Source organism: Coptis chinensis, chromosome 2 (genome assembly GCF_015680905.1).
Source record: "Coptis chinensis isolate HL-2020 chromosome 2, ASM1568090v1, whole genome shotgun sequence".
NCBI lineage: Eukaryota > Viridiplantae > Streptophyta > Magnoliopsida > Ranunculales > Ranunculaceae > Coptis > Coptis chinensis.
Window position 1 is genome coordinate 53,817,136 of NC_141457.1, and position 15,672 is coordinate 53,832,807.

The following is a 15,672-nucleotide window of genomic DNA, read 5'->3' on the forward strand; positions in this document are numbered from 1 at the left end:
CCCAAATAAAATGTACAAAATGGATTGGATTCTATCATGTACCAATAGGCGGTCATAAAAGTATGTTGAATCTGGATTTAAAGAAAACAATCGATCCAATGACCAACATTCACAAACGTAATTTTTCCAAGGCAAACTTGGCCGAAAGCACACACTTCCTCCATAGGTCCCTCAATTGAAATTATTTCATCACAAATAACAAAAATGAAATTTCTGGAAAACCAATACTGGCAAAAATATGCGAAGGCTTCTAATGATCTAATCAAAACAGGTTTTTCAAAACTATCAAAGAGACTAATTAAAAGAAAAGTTTTATACGACATTATAATATCAAAATTTTGGTAATGAAGGGGTAAAAAAAAATTATGTTTGAACAAGGCATCAGATCTCCAAGGTGATAGCATCACAGACATTCAGACGCAAATTACCCATTAAAAAATGAGGTTCCTCATTTGCCACAACCAAAGAGAAGCAAACGATTTCTTACAAGAAACACTAATAATAAAACTACAAAAGAAATGGATTAGGATCAAGGAAAACCTCTCAGACAAATGCCTCAATTCACATCACGATTTAATGAATGGAATTTCTCAGACTCGTCATCAATATTGTCATCATTAAGGCCTTACCCAACACCCAAAACTAAAACCTTCCTACGTAATAAGAATTGAAACAAACAAGGAAAACAATAAAGCAAATCAGACAGCGAAGAACCGAAAACAAAATGAAAGGCCTACAAAAGCTAAAGCGGCTAAAACGGTGACGCCTATTGCAGTTATCTTTGAAGGCATGGATTCTATGTATTTTTATAGACAAGCGTTTAGGGTTTTGCTTCACTAAACCCTTTCCGAACGCCTTAAATTACAGGAATGACCCTTGATTGCTTGATGAAATAAAACAATCAGCTGCTCCCAATGCATAAACTTTTTATTTGGCCCTTTGTCGGGTATCTAAACTTAGTTAGGGCCTTTGATGTTTGATCCACCATTTTTTTTTTTTTACCATTGGAAAATTTCTATTTTCTCGTGTTTGAAGTTGAACATACGAAATTTTTCTTGGAAAATAATGATGACAACAAACCTTGTTGAATGATTTCAAACGTGAAATTTTTCAAAGTTTACCAATAATCATTCGGTACGAAAATTATTCGAGTTTCATTCGTTTACATATTAGAAAAATTCGGTAAAAAAATCCGTAATACAATACGTTAATAATATGTAATATGTTTTATACGAGTATTGAACGCTTTGCAATAAAAATTCGGATTTCAAACATTCAATACACTTAAAAAAAGGTTTTGGAATATATATTTAGCAATATAATTAAAATGTTCCACCACTTTTTATTTATTTATTTATTGGCAAGTCTGTTTTAAATGAGATCAGTAATTCTTTGATGCGGGCAGGGTTCGAGCCCTAAACCTCTGGTATCATCACCCAAAGGTTTTACCGATTTTGTAAGGTTCCACTACTTTACTCTACATAAACTCCAATAATCTAGATATACAACAATCAATTATATAATTGTCACTCACAATTCACAAATATTTGTCTTAGCTAGTTACTTTTCAAAAATCTGACCATGTTGTCTAGCGGGTTCATTAGAAATTGAACGTTTGAATTAGGTGAGTCAGGCTAGAGTCTAGTATTTTACTCGATCACCCAAACATTAAGCATTTTATTCTCCAACACTTTTCTATCTCTTTTGTACTCATATATATTTTAGAATGTAGATTTGCAAATTGTAGGGGAAAATAAGAATTAGAAATAACACATTTATGTCTCTAAGTTAGTTTACTCTTTTGAATTGCAAAAAAAAAATTCTTCACTTATATACAAAAACTTTTAAGAATGGCATTCATAGTTTACTATTTTATTCTTATTTATGTATCTTCATGCTACTCATCCTTATAAGAATTTGGCTTTCCATTTTTTATTATTATTATATGAAGTATTTTTTAAATGAATTTTTGAATAATTCGGGAATTCGTGTTTTATACATTTATAGTGAACAAATGTGAATTATTCCGAATTAAAAGTGCGGAAGTATTAAACGTTTAGGCCTTCAAAAATTTGATTCGTGTATTATTCGCAAATTTTTTGGAGAATTGCTAACAAGGTGAGTGCGACCAAACGCAACAATGGTACATATGCTTGGATAAATTTACATGAGAGAATTTCCCATTATAGATCAAATAATTTTTGGATAATTTTTCTGAGCAATCGAACATAGCCTAAGGCAATTGTAATATTGCTTGTGGAAAATGTCAATTAAAAAACATACGACGTATTGTATGAACCCATTTCATACTTTTTATTCTTATATGTCTCGACTCCTCTTTTTGATGCTGAAAATAAGAAATACTCATGATTTAAATTCCTCAGCTGAACCCATTTGGGTTGCCTGCATACCCCCTTACCAGGGGATCAAGCTGCGCCGTAGTTCTCCCCTATCTCCTCCCTCTTGTGTCTCTCTCTTGGAGTTGCCTCCTCTCTCTCTCCTCTCTGGACGTCGTCTCCCTACTCTTCTTCTCTAGATCTCTCCTCCTCCTCTCTGGACATCGTCTCCCTACTCCTCTTCTTTAGCTCTCTCTTCCTCTTCCTCCTCCTCTCTGGACGTCATCCCCCCTACTCCTCTTCTCTAGATCTCTCCTCCTCCTCTCTGGACGTCGTCTCCCTACTCATCTCTAGATATCGTCTCCCTACTCCTCTTCTCTAGATCTTTTCTCTTCTCTGGACGACGTCTCCCTACTTCTATTCTCTAGATCTCTCCTCCTCTCTGGACGTCGTCTCCCTACTTCTCTTTTTTAGATCTCTCTTCCTCTTCCTCCTCCTCTCTGGACGTCATCTCCCTACTCCTCTTCTCTAGCTCTCTCTTCCTCTTCCTCCTCCTCCTCTCTGGATGACGTCTCCCTTCTCCTCTCTAGATATCGTCTATTCTAGACGTCGTCTCCTCTGGTTGTTGTCTCCTCTGGACGTCGTCTCATCTCTCCTACTCTGGTTGTCTCCTCCCTCCTCCTCCCTCTAGACCTCTCTTTTTCCTCCCTCTCTTGTGCCTCCATTCTCTCCTTTTTCTCTTTCCTCCTTTCTCCCCTCTTTTTCTTCTCCTCTTCTCTTAGGTCTACTACCTACTTATATCTCATGGTCTTGGGCCTATCTCTTGGCCCAATATATACCCATATATGAATATGGCTACTACTACACATATGATATCTCGCCAGTGGATAAAGTTCATTAGCTTTTCTTTTTTTTGCTATTTTTTCTATGTATGCTTAAATCGTATTAAAAAGAAAGGAAAAAAAGTGACAAAAATGTGTAGTGTGGGCAAGAGGATGCCGCTCACTAAGATCTAGCCATTTTATGCATAATTCTTATCCCGTTTATAAATGGCAGTGAGTATTATATTCATTCAAATCTAAAAAAACACTTGCAAAGGCGTTTCTAACTTTTAGATCGAATCATCTTTTATTGAACCTAAAGTCTACCACCAACTTTGGCTAGCGCATCAACTGTGATTTTGGCTTCTTAGAGTGTTTCCAATGCAAGCAACAACTTGTTCCCTCTATATAGGCGCCACATAGGACTATTTTCCATCATAGTTACCTTCTTGGTGAGAAGCTACTAGGGGGGTGCCCATTGCAAATGTGACTTTAAAATTCGGATGGAATGTTTTATTTCGTCTAAATGTAAAAAAAAAAAACACACACACACACACACACACACACACACATCGGACGAAATGAGACATCCCGTCCGAAAAGAAGAAAAAACACACGAGATGAAATAAAAGCTAGGTTTCGTTTGAAGTTCACAACTTAGCAGCTATCTCCATAGCAAGTGCTATCCTCATTATTACTTAGTGAAAAGCTACCCTCATTGTCACCTTTCCATTAGGTCATTATTTTTGGCTCACAATAGTGACAAGTTATTATTTCCCCTCAAAGTGACTTGCATTGGAAATGTTCTTACCATATTGAAGTTGCTTTGAGAGATTGAATAACATTTTTACATTTCATCCAACTTGGCAGGAGCTCCCAAGGAATCTGATCAGCTTCAGAAGCCTTAATAGTAGCTTCGTCCGACTCCACCCATAAATAATGTTTCCATCCCTTATCTAAAGTAGTCTCAACCTCTACACTAAGGCTAGACCCTCAGCTTTGAAGTTAGTGCCCACACCAATGTTCTGCCACAGAGTCAACAAGAATTCACCCAAGTGATTTAGTGATTTAGAAAGGAGATACCAATGCATGAAGGGTGTGGTTTCCAGTAGTAGATCCATCTATGTTTGATTTTATTATAATGTTTGATCCATCTATGTTTAACCTAGGGAGGCGAGAAGAAGCTAAAAAGTAGATGATATGTCTTTTTCTTTTGATCTTCTCTCTTCTTTCACCATTTTTTCCTTTTTTGATGTTACAAAAAAAAGTTAATTCTCAAAATCATGCATTAGCAAATCCACATGGTGGATAAACATAAGGTCGACCTTGACTTTCCAAAGGTCGAATGCAAGCAGGTTTGCAACATGGGGCCTATTGTTTTCTTTTTTAGGCTTTTATTTTGCTTTTTTAACATTGTAGTGGGTTTTTTATAACATAATGGGCCTTTTTAAGTTCGGTTTATTTTGGGGACCTATGCAAGGGCTTAGGCAGCATAGGCCCGGCCCTAGATAAACAGAACGCGTCCCATGTGTAATCTTACAAAAATACTAATTTACCCAAGCCTAATTATTTATTACTAGCAATTAGCACGTGATTTGCACGTGAATTACATTTGCTTAACTTTTTTTTTTTTTATCGACTTTTTTGTGGTAGGGCCCAACAAAAAGCAAACAGTGAAAAAACAGACAGAAGTCACAGAGACAGAACTGAACAAACAGTTTTGTCCCAAAAAAAAAAATAGAAAAAAAAAACCTTTTAGAATTGATTTCTTTGTTTGACCGGCTTAGATGGCTACATGTGACATGTGTCAAGAAATGAGCACTTGTTAGAACAGAGAGACATCTCAATGGCTAACTCACCCAAGCCTCTTATAAGTAGTAGAAATGTGTCACACACTCAAAACATGGAAGAGTATGGTTCCTCTATAACCGGGTATAGAGATCAATCTCTGTAACTGTTGAAAGTTTGGTGACACTTGTCCACTTATAATTCCAGCAAACTGAGCCGTCAACTTTCCACTATTTTTTTTCCACTGGTAATTCTCACTATTTTACCAGTTTTATAACTTATACAGCATGCCAAATGATACAGCAAATTTTACGTAAACTAACTATCTATGCGTAAACACAAATAATCAATCACATAAATAAGTTATTAATCAATATTCCTACTCTCAATTCATTATCTAATATGGAGAGTCAGGATTCGTTCCACTATTAGTCTATCTAGACTTAAATGAATTCAATTACTCAAACACGAGGAAACAATGGTGAGAACAATGAGAGTAGTGTTGTGATTTATTTAAACTAAAACTAATTATAAATTAAACTAATTTAACTAAGCAATTAAAAGGTGAATTTAATGAATTGGAAGAACATAGAAGAAGGATTAATCCATCTATGTGAAGCTATGATTATTCTAACTAGTTTCTCATGTTTTAATCTTAACCTTTATTAATCTACACAAGGTAAAACAACAAAAGCCACAATTTATTATTGATCTCTAACCAATCCTAGCAATCTCTGTACTAAGATATTAGCATAAGAGAAATTATCCTCCACAAATCTCTTTGTGGAGTTTCCTTTCTCTAGTTCAACTTCTATAATCTCTATCTCTAGACAACTATAAAACTTGAACTTGAAGCACATAAGACAATAAGAAAACTAAAGAAGAATAATCATAACCCTCACATAGACTTCATAAAACTCCTCTAATGGAGTTTTTAGCCTAGTTTCATTGGGTTCATTAACAATAATAATAATAATAAGACATAATTAAATTAAACTAAACTTGATTAAAATAACTTGAATTCGAATTTGAAGATTGAAATATAAACTAAGTATTTTATTCTAAAATTCAAAACTTGTTCTAACAACTAATAAATTGACAACTAACTAGATTAATCTATAAAAACTAATTTAATGCATTAAAACTAAGTATTTTGATCATTCACTAATTAAAAACTAACTAAAACTAATTGACTAAGTAAAAACTAATTAAAAACTAAGTACTTATTGTTCTAAAATTAATTTTTATGAAGTAAAACTAAATACTTAAGAGCTAAGCTTTTGTCTCTTGATATAGAAGAGACAAGATCCACAAATTCATGCATGGGCTAAGGAGGCATGTTTTGGATCGGAAAATCGAGCCCAAAATCTCAGTACTTCAGTCCACAAAGGGCTTTTCAGTTAGATTTGACTTCAACAATCTTTTTGTCTACTTTTGCTCTTCTGATTGGAGCAAGGCTAGAACCATTGGAAAGATCTTTCCAAGCTGGTCGTTTTGACATAAGGTAGGCTTAATTCCAAGGTCTGAGTCCAAAGATATGGCCTTCGGAAGTTCTGCTGACTTTTGTGTGTTGTTTCTGCCCGCGTTGACTTTGACTTTTCAGATTTGACCGGGCTTTAAAAAGGCTTTTTCTCCTTGAATCTTGGCCTTTTATCATAGAACTTCTTAGCAACCAACCCTTGCTCCTTTATCTCGCAAAAGGGGCGCATTTCTGCACATATTTGACTCCAATGCCTGAAATACATAAGAACAAGATAACAGTACTAACTCTTACTTATTAATCACATAATTGGTCAAAAGTGATATTGTTATAGGGGTTACAACTACAGTTTTGGGCTCTTATCAAACCACCCCCAAACAGCATTTTGCTTGTCCTCAAGCAAATATGAGAAATTAGAATAAGTGACCAAAAATGGAGTTCTAACTAATCTCGTTTCGCCGAAAGTGCGATTGCATTGACCATATGCAACAAGACCTTAAACCACTAAGAATTCCCTAGTGGACGAGTTTTAGCCTCATAAGAGTTTTCCAGTGAAGATACTCACAAACTTCATCTATACTACAACGACTAAGAAATAAAACTGTTGTTTCCTTATTTATTCTCAAATATCTATACATCTCACTAGCAATGAATACAGAATAATCAAGTCAAAACCTAAGCTAATATATGAATAATAATCAAATTATCTTAAGATAAACAACTATACAATGAACTATGATATGAAATGCAATGGCAGGTCCGTTTCTGAAACTTTTGGGTAGTGTACCTAAGTAGGTTCTCACAAGGAATGTGTCAAAACACATAACACTCTGATTTTTCCACTCAAGTTTGCTAACTCCAGTGTGCAGTGGGCACACGTTTCCTCATAATCTCAATGACAATCCAAGGAAGCCGAGGTCGATCAAACACATCTACCACTTACTATCATATCAACCTATTCCTAATTGAGCTAGATGTCTTTATTAGGTGATACGGGGTGTAGGTATTGGTTCAAGAAGGAAGGAAATGGATATTCAAAAAGACAAGTCTGAGAAAATAGGGTCTTCATATTATGTAACTAGAGAAAACCTTGTTCGTTTGCTTCTACACTTTGTTTCCATCCTTAGCCTTTTTATTTTGGCTTTTTGACTCCTTTTATTCTATTTTTGAAGTTTTTATTTTATTTTTATTTTTATTTTTATTTTATTTTTTTTTCTTTTCTTTGGATGGAAACTTCTTTTCTTTTTCTTTTCTGAAGCAACTAACTAATTTTTGTTTACATAGGTTTTTCTCTTCTCTTTTCTTTACTCATCCTATTTCTGATACTTATCCAGATAGGTAGGCTGATTTTTTTTTTTTTTTTTGGGTAAATGATTTGTGGTTTGTGAAAAGGCTAATGAAAGGCTCAGTGGGGCGACTAGCGGATAATAAATTTCATATAGGTGTGAATTTCTGGCTATATCGATCCAAAGATGGCCTAAATTCTCACTTATGATATGGTGTGGTAATCAAGCAAGTGAATGTGTGATTTCTCTACTCGGAATTTACTTCTCCCTTGTGTCATCACTTAGATATTTCACTCGTATGAGGCTTTAGGCTAGATGCTTATAGGATATGTATTAAGTACTCTAACCTAGGTCTCAGAAAAATACTGCCAAGTACAATCAAAGATGCTCATGCAAGATATTCGTGAAAAGATGCAATGACTATTACCTACCTATTAATCTATGTTTCAAAAATTAAATCCTAATTCAAGTACTACGTGAGATTTCTAGACTAATATTATCATGGAGAAGGGAACAATACTATTATCACTAAGTGCCTAGTATAAACAATATTTATGATTTTTAATTTTTTATAAAGAAAAGTGCATAATTTACATCCTAAAAGTGCCTAATATTTGCAAATGTTTCTATCCCACCCCCAAACAATCGAACGCTTTGTCCTTAAAGTGTAAAGAGATAAGGAAAGAATTTACCATAGAAACGTGGCAAAAATTGGCAATACCTGTAACAGAAATATTGTAAAGATGATATGATAACATGAAGCACAATTAAACTGTTACGTACTAACTAAATTGGAGTAACATGACAGGCAAAGGGTGGCAAAATATTTTGAAATGAAATACCAAAATATGCCACCCCCCAAACAAAATTGGAAAACTCTTTTTAAGTTTGAAAATATTTGTTTGGCCCATACTCCAGAAAGGTGGTTTTATACAAAAACTTGGGTCTTTTAAAGTTAGATTCCCTAGATTTAATGTGATATATATGTATTAACATGCAGTTTACCATATATCAATAATCTAAATAATTGTGGATCTTTCCATAAATAGTTAACACGTAATGCACCATCAAGCAAAATCAAACACCAAGATTTTCTATGACGTGGCTTAGTGCAATAGGAGTGAATTATGATGGATCTGGAACCTAATCGAGTGTGTACTCTCTTCTTTTTTGAACGAAAGGATGTCCAAGTGAATGATCATGAAAAAAAGAATGGTTGTGGAAAATACTTGGAATGTGGATAAGTGTTAGAAGAAAAGGGTGGAAAGAATGGTTGGATTCTATGAGGGAATAGCTCAAGTGGATGGTGGTCAGGTGGTGCTCTAGGTAGTTTTTGAGAGGGTGGATCATCACAGGCTCTTAGAAACTCATAGAATTCCTCATCTAGCTTGGTCGCATCTACATAATTATGGTATTCATCTGCATCTTTGAAAAAGTCATCAATCACGTCCAAGGAGTCGAAATTATGATATTTGTCTTCTTCCATAAGAGGGGTATCTACTAATGTGGGGACGAAAGCGTCGGCCACACTAATGTGAGATACAAAACTCTCAATGAACTTCACTTCTCCTTCTACCGGCAAACCTAGTTGTCCCTGCTTGAGTCTAAACATGTTAACCTCCACAGAAAGATTTCCAAAAGAAAGAGTCATTGAGCCATCCTGGCAATTCATTTGGGCATTGGCGGTTGCCAAGAAAGGACGCCCTAAGATGATGGGAATAGAATCATGAGCAATTTTTGTGTCGAGAATAATGAAGTCAACTGGGTAGTAAAAATCCTAAACTTTAACGAGAATGTTTTCAACTACGCCTTTGGGATACTTAATAGAACAATCGGCTAACTGCAAAGTCATTTTGGTTGGTTGAAGTTTTGTTAGACCTAGTTGTTTATATAAATAAAAAGGGAGTAAGTTAACACTCGCCCCTAGGTCTAATAAAGCAGTTGATATGAAGGTATTGTAGGAACCGTTATTCAGAATGCAAATATTTCTACAAACCGCGAACACCACGCGCAGCGGAATCAATGGGTGTCCACGATTTGTGATTAGAGAACATACCTTTTCAGATCTGGTTTTGATAACTTTGAGAATCCAAGCTTTATGAATCCAAATCAACAATCAACCCCTTGATCTTCTGTTGTATTCCTTTAGAATAGATTGGACGTTGTGTGGACAACGATCTACCAATCCCCTTCTTTCTCCTAAAGCTAGATCTAATTTTGGATTTATCTTTTCCTTGCCTCTTTTTCTGTTCAGATGAATATTGAATTTCGGCCAGAGAAAGATTATTCTATTTATAGGCTACAACATGGACCATGAGAAGAAATTAGGGTTGGGCCTCCTGACGGGCTTGGGCTTCCCATGTTCGCCCAAAACACACGGCCCAAGTCCGTCAACAAATGACTTATTCCACTAAATGTCATTGTTGCACTACCGCCCTAATCCTAAATTATGTGTCAGTGTTTATGGGCTCCATATTATATGCTCGTTGATCTCCCCGTGTTTAAGATATCGAATGTTCGTTGATTAAGTTAAGTTACTGACAACTACATTAATCAACTTCTTATGTCCTTGAGTAGTACCACTCAACCTCATTGTCATGTCGGAATAAATCCACCTGCAGGGTTTACATGACAATCTTTTTGAGCTCCTCAAGGGGACATCATCAACCCGACTTCTTGCGGGATACAGATTCCTTCTATAATTAACAGCACACCTTACATACAATGTCATTACCCAATCCATTGAGTTTGTTTATTCACCAATGAATCTCACTCATTGATGATTTAAAGCAATGTACAATGCATGTAAGTGCCCGTTATTATATCCGGATTAGGAGGACAATCATCCATAATAACAGAGGCGTTTGTTCTCTTATATAGTCGGTATAAGGAGAATCAACCTCACTTGGTCCTGTTCAATACACACAAAGTGTACTAGTGTAATCCTATAGTCAAGATAGACTAATACCAGATTATACTACAACCGTACTAATGGTTTGTCCAAATCCATCTAGGTTGTGAACGATTACTTATACTTTATAAGGTACTGATGATATGATCTTCTGTGTGTTCACACCATATCATCTACAACATAAAGTATTAGACACATGCATATAACTAATAACATATATAAAATGCATAACATTTGCCCATATGATTCTCATTCAAAATATAAAGAATTAGAGTTAATACAAAAGTAATGCTTTTAGTATATAACCCTATCAGGTATCACCTAAGGTGCATTATACAGTAGGACGACCAGGGTCCTTGTACTTAACAATTCCGTTATGTTCAGATAAAGAGAGATATTGTTCAGTTAAGAAGGCTTCATGGGGTATGTTGGTTTTCCTCTTCTTGGTGCACAACTATTTTAGAAACTTAGTGTGTCCAGGTAGACTTTTTATAGCATCTAGAAAAGGTAGGTTTATAGTCAGATTTTTAAACACTTCCCTAATCTCATCAAAATTCTCGTCTTTTTTAGACACAATTAGTCTTTGAGGATACGGTGGTTTATCTCTATATTTAGCATAAGGGTCAACAATATTATTAGTCTTTGCTTTATCTTTAGCCATTTTCCATTTAGGTGTCCATATTGGAACCTCTACAGGTGTAGGGTATTCAATTTCTATTTTAGTATTTGGTATGGTATCATTTTTAGTTTGCGGGTGATCTTTAGGTATAGTCACTTGGTTATCAACTACTCGCCCTGAACGAATGGTAGTGACTGCCTGTAGGTCCCCTGGGGTTATATTACCATTACACCAAATACTTTTTATTTCGAAGGAGGTGTTTGTTGACTTAGGATTAGGCACTGCTTGACCTGGAAACACGCCTGTTTGGTTATTATTTTGGTTAGGAGACATGTCAATAACCTTTTGGCACAAAGACTGCATCATTTGCATCATTTGTTTCATCATATTAGAGTTTTGATCATGTTGATCTTTCATCAAGTTGGAGTTTTGTTCCATAATTTGATTTTGTTTTTCCAACAAGGTCACTACTACTTCTTATGTAGATGGTTGAACTTGAATTAAGGCTTGTTGAGCGTTCATGTCTTGATGTTGATAGTTCTGGGTCATGAGCACTAAACCTCTATTCTGGTTACCTAAGTTCCCTTGTCCTTAATGTTGAGTTAACTGGTTGAAGTGTGATGGTTGTGGTGGTGGTTGTGCATAGACAAGAGGACAATAAAAGTCGAAATTCTCAAGACTAAAACAGACATTACAACGAGTAGATTTAATGTTCATGACTGAAGTGGGTTGTTGTTGAATAGAGAGAACATCTACCTTTTTAGTGAGGACATCGATAAGAGTTTTAAGCTCGGGATCAAGTTTAACCTCAGAAGAAGGAATGGAGCTGGAAGATTTGTTACCTCCCCAATTGTTGTTCCTCTTAGATTGATCTTCTAAGAATTTATAAGCCTCCAAGGCTCCTTTACTAAGAAAACTACCCTCATTCATGATATCTAGAACCTCCTTATGATGATGTAAAAGCCTTTTGAAGAAGGCACGAACAAGCGTGTCTTTCACAAGATTATGATGCGGGCGTTCAATGAGAAGATCAGTGAAACGATTTCAGGCCTCTGAAAAGGATTCATGAGGATTCTGGTGGAAGAAATGAATCTTTTGAAGCATTTCATCTGTCTTCAGTGGTGGGTAAAACTGTTCCATGAACAATTGAACAAGATTAGCCCATGAGTCCACCGAGTTTGGTGTTTGGGCAGTTAACCAAGACGCCGCCTTGTCGACTAGGGTGAAAGGAAACACCCTAAGTTTAACTTGATCCGAACTTATGCTAGGATGATGGAATGTAGTGAGAACTTGTTCTATCCTACGCATATGCTAGTTAGGCTTCTCATGGTCTAAACCATGGAAAATCGGTAACAAGTTAAATATATTAGGGGGAATTCAAAAATCCCCTACTAGGTCTACAAGAATGATGCATGACTTAGGGCCATCGTTTAGTGCTTTATAAAAATCAGAGAGATGTGTCTCTGGTTCTTTAGCCATTGATGCAGGTGTAGTGTGTGAAATTCTAGATAGGCATGTGATATTGCGTCTACAAAAAACAAGCCTGATTATACTAGAATTGAAACTCCTCTGATAGAAGAGGCGAGGAGTGTAAGAAGGAGTACCTGAATACCTCCTTGCTATGCTTATGAATAACGTCTTGTTTACGCTAGCTTAGTGTATTTAACAAGTTAGAAACACGAAATAACTTGAAGAAATGGAAATTTAGACTAACCTGCGGAAAATCGGGTCGCTCGAGAGAAGAGGGGGTCGGTCGAAATGGCCTTGGTAGGCGGTCGCTCAGGTCAACTCGAAGTTCTAGGCACTTTAAGCCGCCAGGGCCGAAATTTGCCTTGATAGGGCTGGTCGCGCCGGGTTCAACTTCGAGTTCCAAGCGCTTTTAGCGAGTGGTACGCTTCAAACTTAGCCTTGGATGGGATGCGCTACGGGGCTTTTTTCGGGAATTTTTTAGTTTATGAACCAGACAATCATGGTTAGAACCAAACAAGGGTGGGTGGGTTGAGAATGGGGGATTGCCCCTTAGATTCAAGCAATTGAATTCTTGTCCTGAAAGAGTTTAAGATGGCAGCGACATCATTTGATAATAGCAAATTTTACGTAAACTAATTATCTATGCGTAAACACAAATAATCAATCACATAAATAAGTGCTTAAATCAATATTCCTACTCTCAATTCATTATACAAAATAGAGAGTCAGGATTCGTTCCACTCTTAATCTATCTAGACTTAAACGAATTCAATTACTCAAACACGAGGAAACAATGGTGAGAACAATGAGAGTAGTGTTGTGATTTATTTAAACTAAAACTAATTATAAATTTAACTAATTTAACTAAGCAATTAAAAGGTGAATTTAATGAATTGGAAGAACATAGAGGAAGGATTAATCCATCTATGTGAAGCTATGATTATTCTAACTAGTTTCTCATGTTTTAATCTTAACCTTTATTAATCTACACAAGGTAAAACAACAAAAGCCACAATTTATTATTGATCCCTAACCAATCCTAGCAATCTCTGTACTAAGATATGATTAGCATAAGAGAGATTCTCTCCATAAATCTCTTTGTGGAGTTTCCTTTCTCTAGTTCAACTTCTATAATCTCTATCTCTAGACAATTATAAAACTTGAACTTGGAGCACATAAAACAATCAGAAAACTAAATAAGAACAAGCATAACCCTCACATAGACTTCATAAAACTCCTCTAATGGAGTTTTTAGCCTAGTTTCATTGGGTTCATTAACAATAGATAATAATAATAAGACATAATTAAATTAAACTAAACTTGATTAAAATAACTTGAATTCGAATTTGAAGATTGAAATATAAACTAAGTATTTTATTCTAAAATTCAAAACTTGTTCTAACAACTAATAAAATTGACAACTAACTAGATTAATCTATAAAAACTAATTTAATGAATTAAAACTAAGTATTTTAATCATTCACTAAGTAAAAACTAACTAAAACTAATTGACTAAGTAAAAACTAAGTACTTATTGTTCTAAAATTAATTTTTATGAAGTAAAACTAAGTAATTAAGAGCTGAGCTTTTGTCTCTTAATATAGAAAAGACAAGATTCACAAATTCGTGTATGGGTTGAGGAACCATGTTTTGGGCCGGAAAATCGAGCACAAAACCTCAGTACTTCAGTCCACAAAGGGATTTTCAGTTGGATTTGAATTCAACAGTCTTTTTGTCTACTTTTGCTCTTTTGATTGGGTCAAGGATGGGACCATTGGAAAGATCTTTCCAAGCCGGTCGTTTTGACATAAGGTAGGCCCAATTCCGAGGTCTGAGTCCAAAGATACAGCTTTCGGAAGTTCTGCTGACTTTTGTGTGTTGTTTCTGCCCGCGTTGACTTTGATTTTTCAGATTTGACTGGGCTTTAAAAATGTTTTTTCTCCTTGAATCTTGGCCTTTTATCATAGAACTTCTTAGCAACCAATCCTTGCTCCTTTATCTTGCAAAAAATGTGTATTTCTGTACATATTTGACTCCAATGTCTGAAATACATAAAAACACGATAACAATACTAACTCTTACTTATTAATCACATAATTGGTCAAAAGTGATATTGTTAAAGGGGTTAAAACTACATTTTTGGGCTCTTATCACTAAACCCCACCTAGTTTCCTTAAGTAACCATGTCTTCTTCTTCTACCCACTTAACTCTTCATTTTCTTTCTCTAAACCCTTAATTTCCAGCAACCAAATAAACAAATAAATGGCGACTCCACCTCAACCCTTTACTCTTACCTCTCAAATGAGAACTCCAACCACCAACAAAGTTATCTCCGCGCTAGACACAAAAAGTCCAATGGTAGACACAGGTGTGTTTCTTTAGATTTTTCATTTTCATGAATCTTAAAATAAATTATATCGATTAGATTCTCAGAGGTAGTTCTTCTTCTCCACAAATTAAATGCTATAATAACTATATCAAGTATATACATTTACGTCGATTTCACCGGTTCTTCCAACAGGTGTGAGTAATAGCACAAAGAGCTAAGGGAGTGAATCATTGCAAGCCTCATATAACGAAATTGAAGATAAAGTCGAATTAATGGTAGAAGATGAGGAAGGAAATATGAAGAATGCCAATGATATGGTGTACGTAGGAATGATTTTTGAATCGGAAGATGACGCGTACGAAAAATACAACGAGTTCGCAAGGAAGGTGGGTTTTGGTATTTGGAAAGGAAATTCTTATAAGAGGCCTGATGGGACAGTGCGAAGTCGGGTTTTTGTTTGTTTCAAAGAAGGTTTTAGACGGAATGACCATAGAGCGAAGAATGTGAGAGAACATAAAGAAACAATAACTGGTTGTAAAGCACGCATGATGATTAAACAAAATGAGGATGAATGGGTTGCTAGCTCAATTACTTTTGAGCACAATCATCTTCTCCTAACTCCAAGAAAAGA

General features: G+C 35.5%; 2 non-coding genes across 2 annotated transcripts; both read right to left on the reverse strand.

Moving 5' to 3' along the window:
• Positions 1–373: 373 nt before the first annotated feature.
• Positions 374–461, reverse strand: LOC147516596 (small nucleolar RNA Z101). The gene has a single exon (XR_015214658.1). It is a non-coding gene; the product is annotated as a small nucleolar RNA Z101 (small nucleolar RNA).
• Positions 462–538: 77 nt separating this feature from the next.
• Positions 539–623, reverse strand: LOC147516597 (small nucleolar RNA SNOR75). Its single transcript, XR_015214692.1, has one exon. It is a non-coding gene; the product is annotated as a small nucleolar RNA SNOR75 (small nucleolar RNA).
• Between the last annotated feature and the right edge of the window lie 15,049 nt (positions 624–15,672).